Source organism: Delphinapterus leucas, chromosome 9, assembly GCF_059928025.1.
Source record: "Delphinapterus leucas isolate spDelLeu-1000000601 "Yukka" chromosome 9, BTC_Dleu_Yukka2, whole genome shotgun sequence".
NCBI classification, from domain to species: Eukaryota; Metazoa; Chordata; class Mammalia; order Artiodactyla; family Monodontidae; genus Delphinapterus; species Delphinapterus leucas.
In genome coordinates this window covers 48,482,255-48,498,511 of record NC_143137.1, presented here as the reverse complement: position 1 = coordinate 48,498,511, position 16,257 = coordinate 48,482,255, and the positions used below count along the sequence as shown (strand labels likewise).

The 16,257-nt window shown below is 44.0% G+C and overlaps 1 pseudogene; it reads left to right on the top strand.

The window, feature by feature from the left end:
* The window catches only part of LOC149748400 (uncharacterized), a 196,002-nt pseudogene extending 182,142 nt beyond the window's left edge, over nt 1-13,860 (top strand).
* The last annotated feature ends 2,397 nt before the right edge of the window (nt 13,861-16,257 follow it).

Genomic DNA, 16,257 nt, shown 5'->3' with positions numbered 1-16,257 from the left:
TGTTCATTATTTCATCTTGTTAAATGAGATACCAAATGTAAAGGGCCCAGCGCAGTCCCTGGCATGCAGTAGGCCACCTAGAGATGTCCTTTCTCTTCCCTTCCGTCTCTCTCGCTTACATCTTTTTGCCCCTGCTTCTTGTCAGAAGTCGTATCTGAAGAGAATCCAGAACTCCAGCATGTCGGTGCAGTAGTCGGTCAGAGCCAGTGAACACATGCTCTGCTGTTGCGCATCAAGCTCTCCAGGTCCCACTATTTTCTGTATCGTGGCTCATCCTTGTTGGGTACAGAGAATCATGTTCATGCAGTTTGCTCTTACCAGACCTACTACTTATGCAACAAAGGGAGTGTTGGTCTAGTGGAGGGAGAGATATGCACTTGAATAACTCATCATAATACTCTGTGCCAGGCACTGGGTGGTCATACTATAATAATAATAACCATTGTTAGTACAGCTAGTAATTATTGAGCACTTACTGTATGCCAAACACTATCCTAGATGTTTTTCCATACTGGACATACTTATTTACTGAAGGGGCCCAATGAACTAGGCTTCAGTCTAGAAACACCTTTATCTCCTTCAAACACAGTCTGTCAGAAATTCGACAATACCAGATTCCTGCCTTTCCTTCTCACTTGCAGTTATTAAACCCGTCCCAATTTCAGGTATGACAAAGTCCAGACCAGACTAATACAAAACTTCAGACTCAGGTCAGGTTTAAATCTGCCTGGATCCCTCCTGGCTTCCCAGTGCCCATCTGCAATCCCCATGAAGACCAGCTGTGCCTGACGGCATGAGCTGCCCCTGTAATTGTTCAATATCCTTCTCTCTTTATTTGAGCAAGCTGGCAACCTTACAACGAACCTTCCTTGACTAGAAGAAGATGGGCAATAAATTCTCAGCAGAGCTTTTGAGAAACAAGACACTTTGGCTGCTGCAACCACACTGGCCACCACCCAGTGGCTCTGGTAGTAATTGGTTGCCTCTTGCTACATTTTTCCCTTGGACAGCTCATGTGTTGTGGTGTCATGATTTTTTAACTAACGTCTTTGTTTCTGTAAAGGGATGTTGAGGCTGAAGTCTCAACTAGGCACTGAAAGAGGGGAAAGGGGAATTTTTCTGAGGAGGGTTTTTTGGCGGAAAGCTTCACCCTCTATCTTGAGAGAGATTCTGCCCTCTCACCTCCAGTGAGATGAGGTTACTGGGCAAATTTAATATGTAAACCTCATGAAGTTCACTTCCTCTCTAGCCTTCTCTCACACAGTCTTTTGGGGCCGTGATTGCTGGATCTCGTAGGCCCCTCTTTGTAAATCCCAAGGAATATATCTTGTTCTACTCTTTCACATGGGGTTCCTTATCACCTCATGGCCACCCTGGAGATTCATTGGGAAGCTAAGGCAACAGGATAAGCCCCCTCCCACTACAGTTCCTCATTTGTAAGGGAGATTAAATACCTTATCCTAGATCACATACTCAGTAATGCTATTACTGGAATAAAACCCAGGCTGGGCTGATTCCAAAGTTCATACTTCCCACCACTCCCTGGCAGAGAAGAAGGTGAAAATATTACAGAATAAGCAGGGCTGTGAGGGGTGAGCCTGTGATGTCTGTGTCTCTGATGGCAAGTGCTCCCACATGGGTCCACAGAGGAAGCCTGAGGCCAGACTGTGGAGGGCCGTGAGTAGGTGACGGGCCTGGAAAACAGGGTGGGGAGTTTGGACTCTGCCAGAGGTAATCAGAGTCATTTGAGCAGGCGACTCCCTCATTTCTCTGCTTCAGAGATTGTCCAGGTGGTCGAGTGGAGAACAGGTGGAGGGAGCAGGGCTGCAGTGAGAAGTATTGCAACTGTCTGAGTGAGAGAGGGTAACAGTCCACCAGGCAGCGCTGGTGGGGCTGGAGGAGGAGGGGCCGGTGCAGGAGCAAAAGCGGTGCCCGCGGTGCCCACTGGTTCTCCACACAAACACACACCGAGGATGGAGGCAGGGACAGGAAACAGCGCGGGTGCTATCCAAGGTGCCCTAGAAAAAGGCAGATCTCCAGGCTTCCCCAGGCAGCCCAGCCCAGCTGGTGCACACCACGTAGAGGTGCTGAGCTCTGCAAAGGGAAGATAAATGCTCAGCAAAACACATCCCTGCAGCTTTAGACAGGGAAGGCCCGAACATGTGTTTGTAATGGGTTCCCAGGCTGCAAACAGTTAACACTGTTAGTGACCTGTGGAGAGTGCAGAGTCATGGGTAAGGGCTACCTGAGAAGCTTGGTGCTCACCTGTGAAGTCTGCAAAGTGAATCTGGGCTGGCTCTCTTCTTCTCCTTTTCAAAATACAGATGCTAGAGTCTTAAGGGGGTGTGGGCGTGCACGCATGCAGGTGTTCGTGTCTAAATCGTCTTCTCTCCACGTTCAGCAGACTGATTTCCCTGCCTGAGTCAGGTCACCTTGCTGTGGCTGGGAAACTCTATGCCACGCATGAAGCTTTTCATTCTAAATCACTTTTTGTTTCTAAATGAGTTTTACAAAACAGCAACCATTAATCAACACCTTGTTCGGCCATGGGTCCTTTTCAGCTGTATTAGGTGTCGTGGGAGCATCTGCCTGGGGCTCCCAGATGAAGTCCACATTCCTGTTCCTCCAGCCCTTCACGATCTGCCTGCTTCTTGCCCTTCCAGCCTCGTCTCTCACCACTCAAAAGCTCCCTAGTTCTCAGACTTTCTGAACTTGCAGTTCACCCTACATGCTTCTTCACATCCAGGGGCAGGGGCACATTTCATCCTTTCTGCTTGAAAGGTCCTTCAAGCACAGGCACCGTGAGCCCCCTCCCTTCTCCCGGCCGTTCCAACTCACCTTCCATGCTTGGCGTGGCGTAGGTGATGCCTCTTCTGAGAAGCTCTTCCTCACTTAACGGCTCTGAGTTTTCTTCTTCTGTGTTCACATGACTTTGTCACACTTTCACACTGTATTTTAAAGTCTTTTTCTTTCATTATAAAAGGCATTCAGACTTACAGTGGAAAATTTGGTCAAGACCAAAAAAAAAAAAACAAGCTTAAAGGAGAAAAAAAATTAAGACAAAAGTCAACAACTTGGGGTTATAAGTACTGTTAATAGTTCGATGAATTTCTTTCCAGAATTTTTTTCTATACATATATTTATACATTTTTACATATTTAGAGAAGGAAAAAAAATAAAGCTGCAAAAAAGACAAGGACAATATTGCCTGTAACAGTTCAGTGCATGTAGTGTTTCTAGGTGAATGGTAATTTTTAAAAATAGTTCAGAAAGTTTACAAATCAGAATGCAAGGGATTTTTTAGCACTGGTTTAACAAAAACATATGCTGGAAAATATGCTTAAACAAATCTGTTTAAACAGTTTGTATTCTCTTTTTTCATTTGGTATTTTTCATGTCCTAAATCTTCTTTGAAAATGCATTTTTAGTCCATAATCCTCTGTTTTATAATTCTCATGGTATTATAGTATTTGCTTACTTTTTGGTAGTCCCTACCAGACTGCAAGCTTATTTAAGGCTGAGCCTGTGAATTTTATCATTTTATCTTTAATACCTAATGCAGCCTGAGTGGGTTCAGCTGGCATGAAATACAATGAATGAATGAAAGATTACCTCATTCTTTCTGAATTCTTTACTCAGTCAACCAACCCCTGACTATTTGTTATCTACCTCTGAGGTGACCAAGGCTATGCTTAAGTCCACAGATCTCGTGGATGCCGGGAAGCAGCACCACAAGCCCCATGTCCCTTCAGGGATGAAGGCGTGACTCTCCCCACTGCTGACAGAAAGCCCTCGGGGATTGCCTCTCCTAAAGGGAGTTGCTTTGTCCAAGGTCAGCCCCTTTCCTGAGGTCGCCTGCATCCAATGACTGGTCCATGGAAATATAAAGCTCTGGTTCCTTGTATGAAGAGTTGCTGTCTCAGCTTCTGAACTCCCCTTAGCGTCTGTCTGCTGACGCCGCCACAAAGACAGCACAGCTCAACTTTTCCCTTTGCCCACTCCTGCTTCTTTCTCTTCCTTTACTCGGGTGTTGACCTCAAGAGCGCCGCCCCCAAACTTTCTGTGCATTAATCTCCACCTCAGAGTCTGCTTCCTGGAGAGCCCAGCCTGCAACAGTAGTGATCTAGAAGATGCGTAGACACACCCCTAACTTGAGCCTCATGCACTTCCAGATCACAGACTGTAACACCTTGAGCAGAGACCATGACCTAAACCTGTCATAGCATTAACCTCACCACAGTCTCTAGTACGTAGAACACTCTCAAATTCTGAGTAAGCATGAGCTGAGTGTTGCCAGCTATTGGGATTAAAGGCAAGACTGACTGGTTCTCGAGTTTCAAGAGAGGCTGAGTGAAGGAGACGCTACTGGGAACAGACATTCATTTTGTGGAAAATTGGTTTGATGTTAGTTTGGTGCAAACATGTTGCATTTGAACTGTGTCAGAATCTTCAAAGGGAGATGTCTGATAGGCAGTAGGCACATAGAACCAGGTCTCGTGTACGAAACAGTTTGGAAATAGAGATTGAAGCACTATAGATTCACACAGAGCTACTAGTTGAACCTATGAGAATAAGGAAAGCTCCGAGTTGGGGGTTTTTTCTTTTTAAATTTAGAAACAGACGAGTAGCAGATCCATCAAATGATGGCCCCTCGATTAAAGAAGGAGAGAAGAGGATGCATTGAAGGGAGAGAGGAGGGGTCAAATATATTAGGAAGAGACTCAGTATGGTGCAGTATCTCCAGAAACAAAAAGAAGAAAATTTCAATAGTGATTTCTTCATGTTAATTTGGCTCAAGCCATGTTGGAGCTGCACATTGAGTTATCTGTCCCACGATGCAAGTATGGTAAAGGACACAGAGGCAACGCAGGGATCACGGCAAAACTTTAGGGAATAATGACTGTTATCTTCAGAGAGGAAGGGAAATAGCAAGATGCTAGAAAAGAGGAATATCCAGTGTACAACAGAAAGCTCTTGGAAATTAAATACATGATAACAGAAAATTTTAATGTAACAGAATTGGAAGATAACTAACTCTTCCAGAAAATAGTATAAATAGGGAAAAGTAACTGACTAACTCTTCCAGAAAATAGTATAAATAGGGAAAAGTATGGAGAAGAGAAAGCTGGAGAATCAATTCAGGAAGTCTAATTTCTGAAAGATGATAGAACAAATAAAACAGACCAGGGAGCTATCAAAGAAATTACATAAGAAAACTTTCCCGAAGGATATTTTTCAGATTGAATGAGCTCCACAAAGGCCCAACACAATGAATGAAAATAACCCACAACAAATGATATTGATAGATATCAAAGATATTGTAGATTTCTGGGGATAAAGAATAAAAGCTCTGAGAGACAGAGACAGAGAGAACAGATAACAGATCACATGCAGAACCAGGATGGTATCAGACTCTTCGGTAGCAGTACCAGAAGTTAGAAGACAATGGAATAATGCCTTTGAGGTCCTAAGAGAAAATAATTTCCAAGCTAGAATCTCATACCCAGCTAAGCTTTCAGTCAAATATGATGGCAAAAAAGGACAAGATCTCAAAATGTATCTTCCATGTGTCACTTTTTTTTTTTTTTGGCCGTGCCTTGAGGCTTGCAGGTTCTTAGTTGCCCACCTAGAGATTGAACCTGGGCCACGGCAGTGAAAGCACCGAGTCCTAACCACTGGACTGCCAGGGAATTTCCCATGTGTCACTTTTCGAAAAGTTCCTAGAGGATATGCTCCACCAAAACAGGGTAGTTAAGAAAGAGCAAGACATGAGATTAACAACATCAGTCACAACAAATAAACAAAAATTAGAGGATCCAACAGAGAAGAGAAGAAAAAGGAATTTCAAGGATGACAAGGTGGAGGAGCATGAGAGCTGAATTCTCATTTCCACGACAGGAGGTTAATGGGTAGTAGCTGTAACTGAAAAATAAATAGCAGTATAATATTGTTATTTAGAAATATGAAGGTAAATAACAGGAGGTACAGCTAAAGAGATGAAAGGAATTTCCTGGAATCTCATGGAAGAAGAAATTGGGGGAGGAGATCGGTTGGCGAAAGGGTTGCTGTTTTTCTTTCGAAGTCTTGTAGTAGTATTGGACTTTTAAACTAAGCACATTTATTACTTTCAAACAAATTAAATTTAGGTAAAAAGTCCATGAGTATGCCAGAAATCATTTGTAAAATGTGTGTAAAAATAGCCCCTTCACCCACACTATTAGAACTCATCTTTCAGGAGAGAAGGCAAGCTCCTCTGATTGGTCTTTCTTCTTCTGCAAATGGTTTTTGAGCAAACTCTTGGGAGCCCATCAATCTGCCAATCAGAAGAAAATGCAAGAGTAACAGCAGGAATCAGGACTGCAAGGGAACAGTTACCATCCCATAAAATTATTGCCTTTACCAAATTAGAATAAACCTGTTAAAGCGATGTTTAACTATCTTTATGTAAAAATCAAAATGGTCTGACTTCAGCTGTCAAACAGACTCTTCCAACTTGTCTGTAACAAAGTGCTCCCTTAGTAAGTCATATACTTCAGGTTGCATTTGCACTTTGGGGAGATGGGGCTGCCAGCCCAGGAATCCAGGAGCCTGCCTTTTCCACGGCTGCCTCTGGCACACACAGAATGGCCCGCTAGCTACGTTGGCCTGGCAGTTGCAGCAGGATGGGTGAATGTCGCTCCTGCAGGAAAACTATGAAGTAAAATATCATTGTACCTACCTCACTGATCAGTAAAACAAAATTAAAAATCTAGCTTCTCCACCTGAATGAGAGGCAATTTTCTGTGGCTTCTCACATTTGCTAGAATTTTACAAATATGTTTCCCCCAAACCACCAGATGAGAAAAATCAGTACAATACTAGTTATTTTTATGTGCTGCCTCATCCTTTATACAAAGTATCTCAGTTCACTTTAAAGTGAGTGGGAAGAATGGAGAGTGTGATTTATAGAGCCTGAGGGACCAGGGCTAATGCTGCAGAAGCAGGGGATGGCCCACGGAGGACTCAGGAAGGAAGGTAGTCTAAGAGTCAGATACGAACCACAGTTACTGTCCCTTGCAGGGACAGGGAAAGAATTGTAGCAGGAGTCACAACTTTACTCTCAGAGTTGAGGAGGTCATCATGGAGGGATGGTCAGAACTAGAAGATAGGTGAACACTAACAAGGGTTGAAATGCTTATAAATCTCTCTTCACACTAATTATTTTTTAGAAAGAGCTTTACTGAGATATAATTTACACTTTATGCAATTCAGCCACTTAAAATGTAAAATTCAATGGTTCTTAATATATTTAGGGAGTTATGTAACCATCAATCAATTTTAGAACATTTTCATCACCTCCCAATAAAACCCATACCCCTTAGCGGTCACTGTCCCGTCTCCCTCCCTGCCTGACATACAGTCATACGCAACCACTATTCTACCTTCTGTCTCTATGGAGTTGCCTTTTCTGAACATCTCATATAAACAAAATCATACACTATGTGGTCTTCTGTGACTGGCTTCTTTAATGTAGCATAATTATTTCAGGTTCATCCATGTTGTAGCATGTAACAGAAGTTCATTCCTTTTTATGGCAGAATAATAATCCATTGTATGTATGTACCACATTTACTTACCCATTCATCAGTTGGACATTTGGATTGTTTACACTTTTTGGCTACTATCACTAATACTTTAGAGAACATTTATGTATCAATTTTAGTGTGAATATGTTTTCAATTCTCTTGGATACATCTCTAGGAATTTCTGGGTTAAATGATAACTCTATGTTAAACATTCTGAGGAACTGACAAATTTTCAAAAGCACCGTTTTACATTTCCATCAGCAATGTATGAAGTTTCTAATTTTTCCACATCCTCATCAACACTTCTTTTTACCTGTCTTTTTAATTATAGCCATCCTAATGGGTATGAAGTGGTATCTCCTTGTCCCAATAATTTCTCATCTTTAATTTCGTTCCTACACTCTCATGCGGGCTTTAATGGCCAGTGACTGTTTTATTAAAATTCCAAAATGGAAAGAAAAGGATCAATAAAGAACTCTTGAACCTCAGTGCACCTCTTAAAATTGTCCACAGACCCCAATGTTTGGAAGAAAAATTACCCCAATGCTTGGAAAGGGTAAACACAGAGATTAAATAAACTATACATTATCACTATTCATTACCATCATTACTTACTGAGGACATATATACCACCAAAGGACCATGCCAAGTGCCTTAGAGGAAATGAAAAACACACAGGCTCCTGACCACCAAGGATTTGCAGAATTCTGGAACTCATAATGATGGCAGTAATACTGTTTGCACACAACTTAACAGATTATAAAGGGCTTTGAGATCTTAACTCTGGGTTGTTTTGGGTTTTTTCCTCAGACGTTGAAAGTTAAAGCAGCCAGGGGCTCTGTGACCCCTCTACTCCCACAAGACAAGGGATCAGGGGCTTATCAGGAGGTAGATGTGCCATGGGGCAGCATGGCAGAGGAAATGTATCTGACAATGGCTGTGACAAGGAGCCCCACATGCACGGAGCATATGAAGAGCCAAGAAGGACTGGTAGCCTGGGAAGGAAGTCCGATCATGTTATGACACCATGGGCAGGAGAAACCATGGGGTACAGAGACATGCACTGGGGGCCTAGGCACCTAGACAGGAGATTGGGGACCAAAGGGAGGGTGCCTGGGCACACATCTGCAATGGCCTCGTGAGCTGCCACTGGCTTTCCCAGGCCACCTCCACTTCCCTAGCAATACTGGCCCATTTGTGAATTTCTGAATATGCTGCCCATTCTTATCTGTGTGTTCCTTCTGTAGGTTGTTTCCTGAAACACGTTCCTCCAATTCCTACACAACGTTGCCAAAGACATTACCATTGAAGACGGCACTGGTTGCTTATTAAAAACCTTTTGCTCCCTCACCACCACTTAAGTAAACGTGACCAAAATGTGGCATTCAATGCTGTTCCCAATCTGCCCCAGTCCCCCTTTTCCAGCTCCACTGTGCCACCAGGTAAGCCCACTTCTATATCCTTTATGAACTGGAATCAAAAAAGAGCTCTAGGGCTTCCCTGGTGGCACAGTGGTTGAGAATCCGCCTGTCAACGCAGGGGACACGGGTTTGAGCCCTGGGCCGGGAAGATCCCACATGCCTGCCGCGGAGCAACGAAGCCCGTGCGCCACAACTACTGAGCCTGCGCTCTAGAGCCCTCGAGCCACAACTACTGAAGCCCGCGTGCCTAGAGCACATGCTCCGCAACAAGAGAAGCCACCGCAATGAGAAGACTCCGCACCGTAATGAAGAGTAGCCCCCGCTCGCCGCAACTAGAGAAAGCAGGAGTACAGCAATGAAGACCCAATGCAGCCAACAATAAATAAATTAATTTAAAAAATAGGATGTAGAAGTATTATTCAACCAAAAATGCAAAATGACAAAATATAAATGAAAAAGTGAAATGAAAGCATGCTTTTATTTAACAGTGGTCATCAACATCAGTGAGCCAGAAGAGTAAACAGAAGCATAGTTCCTGAGCCTGATTATTCTCCATCTCAGTAAGATGTGTATAAAAAAGGAGGGGATGGTGCTGGCCTTTGAGTTGATTTTTTAAGAAATGCAGTAGACTTGTACATTTGTGAAACAATTGGGCAACGTCAGAGATACATTTTGTGGTATACTGTGTCCTCAGCAAGCAAACTGATCTCTAGAGGAGAAAATACCTATAGTGCATTAAACATGGCTGCAAGTTCTTTGCCACTCTCACTAAGAGGTGGATCTATATCCTTTCACCCTGAGTCTGCGCTGGCCCTCTGACTTTCTTCATCCAATAGAAAGCAGCAGAAGTGACACTGTGTAACTTCCAAGGCTGAGCCTGGAGAGGCCTGCAGTTTCTCTTGTGTGCTAGAAATGCTCCCTTTTGGAATCCAGACTGTGCCATGAGACACTCAAGCCATGTGGAAAAACCGAATGGAGAAGAACTAAGGTGCTCTGGTCAACAGTCCCAGATGAGCTTCCAGCCACCAGCCAGTGCCAACTGCCAAGCACACTGGTGAGGCAACTTAGAAGTTCCACCCTGGTGAAGTCCCCAGATGACTGCAGTCCCATCCAGCACCACACAGAGCAGAAGAAACATCCAGCTGAGCCTGGTTAACTCTCAGAAATGTGAAAGACAATAAATAAATGGCTGTTGTTATTTTAAGCCACCAAGTGCTGGTGTGGTTTGTTTTCCAGCAATAGATAACCAAAACAAACCCTGATTCAGAACCAGGCAGGTTGAATTTACTGGAAAGTGAGACCAATTCAAAATTCTGCTCAGCCCTAGGAATACCAAAGTGGGACAGAAATAAGACTTTCTGCCTCCCAGGCAATTCCCAAGAGAAAGAGCTTAGTTGGCTGTGGAAGAATTAATAAAAACAATGCAGTAAAGTGAGATAAACTGTGCTGTGTCAGCAGTGTCACTGGCAGAGTGTACAAAACCTATCATGCCATTAAAGTAAGCAATCTAATTACTACAATATGTATGAAGTGAAATAATCAACTTGCAGTTTGATGAGAAGAGTATATAAAATCAGTAGCTGTAAACAGCACGGTGGAATCAATAAAGTTTATGAAAATGGGATTTGTTTTGTGTGAATGTGAGTAACAAATGCACAACATGTCTTGCTCTTAGGAAACGAGGAGAGGGCCCTCTGTGGTCTGAGGCCACATTCAGGATAAAGGGTTGATGTATACCTATCTACTGCTTGATTTATTTTGCTTACATCCAGGACTGTTGGGTTTATTCTGATTTTTTAGGTTTCGCATTTGCCCAGACACCTGTCACTTGCCCATTTTGCCTCCAGCCCAGGGGACTCCTACTTATCAATGTCCAGTTAATACCACCTCGTGAAGCCTTCCTTTATTCCTCCTACCAATAACTAATCATTTTCCTTAGTGTGTCCCAATGACACCTTTTACAAGTTGTTAAAACAGCACATATCACCTTGTTTCAATTTCTCATTATGTGAGCTTATTGGGGGCGGGACTAAGCCTTATTCAGGTTGGTAGGCCCTTTAATGGGTAAGACCTGGTCCTGGGCATGTAGAAAGGCTACACAGTGGGTATTCAGTATTCAAATGGATGTGGAAGGACAGAAAGAAGGTTAGATGGGGGGGGGGTGGTGGATTCCCCTTAAATGGTGACTTATGGAAGATCCTAAGGGTTGAAAAGATAGGAAAGGAAATTATGCGATGGCTTGAGAATTTCTCTACGGGAAGGGCCTAAGCATGGGAGTGCTGATGGAAGGAGAGGTTAGAGAGTCTGCTTAGAAGCACACACTCTTTTAATTTAGACTTCATGTTTATTTGGGGTGGATTTGGGGCTCTGTTTGAGGCTATGGAAAAGCTAAAGCCACCCCTTGGTACAACCACTGAAAAACGTGCTTGCAAAATAAGTTTGATTGGTTCTCAAAAGCTTACTGGTTGGTGGCAATATCTAATGTGCCCAAAGAAGGCAACTGGGACTGAGAACAAAATTACCTGATTGGGGTTTGAAGCTTGACCACTGGGGCAACAGCAAGAAAGCGTCATGATTTCACAGCACCGGGCATAGAGATCTCTGTAGATGGGGTCTCTGTCTTCCAAAACTGTTTCTCAACCATGCCTGGGCTCGCCCCCATTCCTTGGAGACTTTGATTTGAGGACAGACCCCTCAGCATTTTCTAAAATCTTTCCGGGTGTTTCTAATGGACAGTCAGGATCAGAAACCATTCATTGCTCTAGGAGCTTACATTCAGATCCAAATGCAATGACAGGGACCATAGTGTTTTCAGGATACTCTGGCAACAGAATAAAAACATTGCCTGCATATGAAGAGAGCCACATTGTATATACATTAATTGGGCTGACATTTATTGAGTGGCTATGATGTGCCAGGCCCCATGCCAGGGGCTGGGAAACAACAAAGTGCAGCGCTCGTGGCGTTTACATAAGTCTAGTTGGGCTATTAGACATTAAATAATAAACACATATGTAATTACGAATTGTGATGAATGTTCTGGAGGAAAGGACAAGATGCTGTGATACAGAATAATCCAATTTAGGTGGAGTGGGGCAGGAAAGGAAAGCAGAGAGCAAGTCCCATTTAGGTTGAAACCTCAGAATACAATTCAGTGATAGATGTGTTTGAGGAGATGGAGGTTAGCATTAGGTTGAACCACATGAAATTGCTGAGATTTAACCATTTATGACCTACAAAATGGCAATTTCATACGGTTCAACCTAATATAAGCATGTAATCTGAGCAGGGACCAGGGAGAGAAGGCATGGGGTGTTCTACTTTCATCGTAGCAGGTACAGATGGCTGCAAGATTAGAGACAATTGCAGCAAAGGAGGAAAACCTGCAACCCCACATTACAAAACTAGCACTGGAATTTGAGCAGTATATCGAATGTTTATAGCATCCCTTGATTTTAAATACCCATACTTGTTCTCAAGTCACTGAATCAATGTTTGGAGAAAAAGCCAAACTTCCGTTATCTCCCCTCCTTCTAAAATAGAAGTGGAGAGGGGCTGTTGTTTAAAGTTTGGTTCCTGGGGGCTGTGCGTTTCTGAACAAATCTGCTGCTCCCATCACCAGGTAACCACACAGCGGCACACAACATGGTCCACTTACCATGACTGCATAACAAGCCTCCCTGAACTTAGTGGTGTAAAACAACAACCATGTAGTGTGCTCACGGATCCCAGGGATCAAGTATTAGAAAGGCCACAGTAGGGATGGTTCTTCTCTGCTCTACCATGTCTGGGGCCTCATCTGGGAAGATCTGGACTACGAGGGGCTGGAATTGCTGGAATTGGAGGCTCTATCTCCCACATGGGCTCTTCACTCCCTTGTCTGCTACCTGAGCTGGGATAGGTGGAAGGCTGGCTCAACTGGGACTGTGGGCTGGACTACTGCCCTTGGGCTTCTCACAGTCTGCTAGCTAAGTTCTGAGAGGAAGGGTCCCAAGAGGGGACCTTTGAAGAGTGAGCATTTCAAGACGACCAGATCAAAGCCAACTGGCCTTTTGACCCTGTTTCAGAAGTCACAACGAATCCTTTCTGCCACACTCCATTGATGGAAACAACAACAAGCTTACTCAGATCCAAGCAGGGGGAGAGAGGGACAAAAATCCCACCTCTTGATGGGAAGACTGTCAAGGTCACATTGCAGAAGAGCATGGGGGATAGGAGATATTACTGCATCCATCTTTGAAAATGCAATGTGCTGTGAAGTGATTAGAGAGTAACACCCAGAGAAGCCTTCATGAGGGGCCAGGTAATGGCTTTGCACGGGATAGTTGTGCCTGGACAAAGTGAAGGTGAGGGCGAGCTACCCCTGTTACAAGAACGAAGTGATTCCAGCAAAAGGAGTTTCCACAAACAACACTTCTATTGTCATAGTGTCTGGTTCTTCTTGAGAGGATGGAGACACGCACACGCAGTTTAGAGAGAGACAGAGGACTTCTGCTGGCAGAGCCAGAATTTTGCAAGGCATGTTAGAGGGAAACAGAGTCTTCCAAAGAAATCAAAGTCTCAGTTTGAAAAGACCTCTTAAAGAGAACTGCAGAAGCAATATCTGAGATTTAGTGACTGGAGGCAAGAAGCAGATGTCAAGATTTAAGACGCCTTAGACTGCAGCCTGGAAGGAAGGAGCCAGGGGGATAAATACCCTGACCTTTCTCAACTCCTGCCCTTTGATCTCCTGCCAGTACCTCCCTTTGGCCAAAGCAAACCAGAAGCCAGAGGGCAGGAAGTCTGGGCCAGGCAGCCCCTGGAGGCCCACTTTTCCAGGTACAGAGCGGTGTGGAGAGCGGTGGAGGTGGATCCAGAGCACAAGCCCTGAATGAAAGAACACACTCAGAGTCTGTAACCCACACTGTGTGGACACCTGGACCTGGGAGGTCCAATCTGTACGCCTAACCTAACTATTACATTCCAGGTTTGGCCAACAGGATGAGCACAACTGGGATAAGCATTGTCCTTATTTTGTGTTACTGAGGCTGAACTCTGTTCACATACAGTATCTGTTGGAATGCTCCTGCAGCGTTAGTACACACAGACAGAGTGAGTGTCTCTGTGTCCCACGTTATTTATTATATAAGGCAGGGCAGCGAGGGGGTTGAGGTCCAAGCTCTGGAGTCACACAGCCTGGGTTCAAATCCTTGCTCTGCCACATATTAGTGTGGTAGGTGAGTTACTTAACTTCTCTGTGCTTTAGTCCCCTCATCCTGAAAGGAGGGATGAAGATTACTCTGCATGGGGTAGTCTAAGGGTAAAATGAAATCGTGTGTATCAAGCACAATGCTTGACATGTAGTTTAAGGATTTGATAAATGCTGTTATTGTTTTCTTGCAACAGAAGCTTTCTGAGGGTAGTTTACAGGCGGAAAGCTCCATACTTCTTCAATGCAGTGTAAAGTTGCTTTAACACCCTTTTCAATGCTATTTTAATAACATGTCTCTTAGTCATACTTTAACCCTTACCCCCGATACACTGTCAGGCGGACAAACACATAGAACATTACAGTCACAATTTAAAATACGTATGCCTTTTGACTCAGCAATCTAAGAGTAGGATTTTAACTCACAGATACGTCTATTGTACCCAAAGAACTATGCACAAGAATATTCTCTATAGTTTATATTTCAAAAGATTATAACACAGTTTAATCTTTTAAAAAACATCTTTAAAAACATTTTAAAAAAATCTTTTACTGCTGAAAAACTGTGAGAACAACACAGTTTTTCAGCAGTAGGGGACTGGTTAAATTATGGCACACAGAATGAGGCAGATCATTCTGATATGAAACAAACTCCAAGATATACTATTGAGTGAAAAAAATAATATGCAAAAACAATGCTTACAGTGTACCACCTCTTGAAGTTCAAAAAGGATACAGTGTATATACACGCATGTGGGCGCACGCACACAGACACACACACACAGGCTGGTATGTATGTAGACTAGCTCTGGGAGGACACAGGAAAACTAGTAACTGGGGTTGCTCCTTGTGCAGGGGAAACAAAGGCCTGGGTGGGAGAGGGGCAGAGGAAGGGAGCCTATTCTTTGTCATACATCGTTTTGGACATGTTCAGTTTATAACTATGTGCATGTATTACTTGGTAAAGTTGACTAAAAATCCCAACACAGTAAATACACAGCAAAGGATACTGCTCTATACAGTATACAGCAATGACACATTTGGGGGCTGAAGGAATAATGTGAGCACATTACTGAAAATGTAACACTTAGGTATCACATTTCTAATGATGTACAGCTAGGATTTCTAGGGATGCGGAGGAAATAGGGAGGGAGGATCCACATGAAGGGGAACATTACCTCGGTTTCCTCAGCTAGGAGACGTGGCTCCATGGTCAGGGCTCTGACGATGAGCAGGGGTCTCTCTCTGGGTGGCTTGGCCAACTGTCCACATCAAATATCATTCTCACTCCTGCCGTCTGGCAAACTGGATGTGAATTTTAAGAGGCAAAGCATCAAACTCTGACTTGTCCCATTCATTCTTTTCCAAGATGCCAGTTGCTAACATATTTTTAGCAAAATAGGACTATCTTAAGGATGCAGAGAGAGTGAGGAAGCCTGGCAAATGCTGGGAAAGTGAAGGCCTTGCCTGGAGAGCAGGAGAGGTTTCTGAGTGACCTTCAAAAGCATGATTTACCGCCCTGCACCCAAAACCCTCCCTGTTTCTGAAAGGGAAGGCTGCCCATGCAGAAGCGATACCTACACCACACGGGGCTCTGTGAGCTCCACCACCGGGTTGCTGCCGGTGCAATTTAACCTTAGCCTAGGCCCCAGGAGCCGACCAGAAGTGGCAGCCCTCCCGTGAGGCTCAATGGCCTCCAAGACCACACTGCATCCTTAGCAATGGCCCATCTGCAAATGACCAGGGCTCTCGGTGACCCCCCCTGAAGAAGTCACAGCCCTGGACCCCCTTCCCCTTCCGCCCACTCTGATGGACTGAGCCAGCACCTCCATTGCACAGGGGCAGTACTCATGCTAGAGGCTGGTCACCTAGTAGACAGTGATTAGACCCTAAATCAGGCAAAATTAAAGCACAGACTTCTAAATTCTGGTGTGCAAAGCTTGGTGGAGTGGAAAGTTCCCTTGACTGAAATCGTGTGGACAAATAAATATATCCCATCTCGGTGCCTACACAATCGTTCACAGGCTTCCCACATAGGCCAGAATGACCACAATAGTACACACGTTTGATGCAGAGAAAATCA